The sequence below is a fragment of the Arachis ipaensis genome, chromosome B05, assembly GCF_000816755.2.
Source record: "Arachis ipaensis cultivar K30076 chromosome B05, Araip1.1, whole genome shotgun sequence".
Classification (NCBI taxonomy): Eukaryota; Viridiplantae; Streptophyta; class Magnoliopsida; order Fabales; family Fabaceae; genus Arachis; species Arachis ipaensis.
The window spans coordinates 24,355,273-24,358,015 of NC_029789.2; the positions used below are offsets into that span (position 1 = coordinate 24,355,273).

Here is a 2,743-nt window from a genome sequence, read left to right on the forward strand (position 1 = left end):
ATGCAAAGTGCTTATGTTCCCTAGGGATGAAGGAATCTCTTCGTCGAATTGATTGTTTTCCAAGTGCCTTTAAATATAGTAATAATATCCAGATAGTGAGCTTCATGGCATGAATACATCAAAGTTCTCTGATTTCAAACATTTAGATCATGGAATTGCATACAAAATGAGTTACTTACAATGTTTCTAACAGTGTTAGTGAACCTAGGTCAGGAATGTGCCCTGACAAACTGTTATTTCCAAGCCAGCTACAAAAAAGCAATGGTTTTCCAATTAAAACTTGTAAATACCAGATTCAATGAACTGAGATTTAGAATTAAGCACTTACATATTAGTCAGAGCTGTCATATTGGCAACAAAAGGAGACAAAGATCCTGAAAGCTCCATACTTGTCAAATACCAGCAACTAGTAATTCATACCATAACAAGATGTACTCAATCAGACTCAAATAAATTAAAAACAAGAGCAACAATCAGCAAAAATAAAAACCAGCAAAAACACAACAACAAATAAATTAAAAACCACAACAATACCAACAACTAGCAACAATACCAACAATAAAGTAATTCATCAAAAGTAATTCAACCAGCAATCAGCAACAATACACTGATTTCAAATCTGCTCCAAATTTAATTCTTCAAATCTGCTTCAAATCTAATTTCCAAGGTTCAGAAAACCGGACCGATCATCAAATCGCTCTAGTCACTGGTTTACTGGTTCATTGGTTTAACCGGTTCAACCGATGGTTCAACCGAAAAAATCGTTTTAGAATAGAATAATTAATAAATTATAAATACACATCCTAAAATATAATTATAGTCTGATATAAATCTTAAAATATCTTCGAAATTTAAAACACTACATAAAATATCATCAACCAAATACATATGATCTTATCAAAATCCAAACTCAAAAGTTAAATAGTAATAAAAGCATATCTAAATATTAAATTCCAACTACATGGTTTATCAATCATCAAAATCCGCAAGAACTTGTTGCAAATCTGCTTATTTTCACCTTCATTCCCACCCTGTTCAGCAGAAGAATCAAGAGATGCAGCATAAAGACCACTTTTGATATCAATTTTGGCTAAGGATTAGCAGCATCATTCGGAATAGGAGTATCGGCAGGCATGTTATTATTCACAAAATCATTATTATCAGCAGTTACTTCTTGATTAATACTATCTTCCATAACTAAAATTAATAAAACATATATGAAATTAAAAACAGCCACAGCAATAAACATTAACAATTCTATCTACACAATGAACATTAACAATTATGCAGAACAAATTTGAGAAATTCAGCCAGTCAACAAATATGCAAAATTGAGTAAGTTTCCAGCATTAACAAAGTACAAAACAGTAACAAATTTGAGCTACAAAACAGAAATTTGAGCAACACACAGAAATTGAACTACAAACAGAAATTGAATTACAAACAGAAATTGAGCAACACATAGAAATTGAGCTGCAAACCAAGTTACCAACAAACAGAAATTGAACTGCAAACCAAGTTACTAACAAAGAAGTTCACAGAGGCAAAGAACAAAGATGAGCAGAGGAAGTCAGTTCACAGAGGCAAGTCGAAGTTTACAGAGGCAAAGAACAAAGATGAGCAGAGGACGAGTTACTCACCGCGCGACGATGAAGACGATGGGACGGGCTACTGCCTGCTGGTGTTGAGAAGATGAAGACGACGCAGATGGATGGCTACTGGGCAGGGAACCAGGCGAAGAAGGAGGGTTACTTGGGCTGACGACCAGGCGACGGCGGTTGCACTGTTGATCGGTGACCGTGGCGACGAAGGAGGGCGCGGTGGCAGGCTAGGTTCGGGCGGCTAGGGTTCAGTCTTCTCTGTTCTCTTCTCTCACGCAGATGAATATGATTCAGAATTTCAGATTCGGGGGAAGAAAGGGGGGGGGTTGGGGTGCAGGCTTGCATGGTGCTCTACGGGTCGGGTCAGGTTAAGGGTTTCTTTTTTTTTTTTTTTTTAATAATAAAACGGCGTTGTTTATGCAGAACCGACCGGTCACCGGTTCGGCTCAACCGGCCGGTTTTTGGCCGATTCGCCGGTTCTTTGCCGGTTCTTTCCAGGACGGTTTCTGCAGGAGGACCGAACTGTTTGCATTGTCAGTTCGCAGTTAAACCGGTCGAACTGGCCGGTCCGGTCTAATTTTCAGAACCTTGAATATGATATGATTATTTAATTATGATCTAATGAATAGTTTTAATATGATTCATCGGTTAAATTAGTAATCTGATAACTAATTAGTCTGAATAGTTTAGAGATTTGATTTGAATAATTAGGAAAAAAGTGTTATTGAAATTTCTGCATTTAAGTTTTAAATTTGCTAAGAAGTTATGTGAATAAGAAAAACTAAAAAGAAAATGAATTCTTTTATATGTTTGGATGAACTAAAAAGAAAATGAATTTTTTTTTTAGGAAAAATCTAGGGGCAGCAACTTTGTTAAATTCTGGTTAGCATGTAACCAGCAAAGAAAAGTGAGCCATTGGATGAAATCTCACACCAATCTCACACCATTAAAACCATCAATGATGGCTATTTGATGGTTACAAATCACATAAGTTGCTGGCCCCCTAGCATTCCTCTTTTTTTTTTATATGTTTGGATGAAGAGTAAATAAAAAAAATAAAGAAAAAAAATTAAAAATTAGATTCAATATTTGATCAAATGAATGGAACAAGTATGAAATGTCATATATATCTATGTTATGGT

The 2,743-nt window shown here is 35.5% G+C and overlaps 1 long non-coding RNA gene across 1 annotated transcript; it reads right to left on the reverse strand.

The window, feature by feature from the left end:
- On the reverse strand, positions 115–421 carry LOC107641783. The gene is made up of 2 exons (XR_002347770.1): positions 329–421; positions 115–248 (listed from the first exon to the last, which is right to left on the reverse strand). It is a non-coding gene; the product is annotated as an uncharacterized LOC107641783 (long non-coding RNA).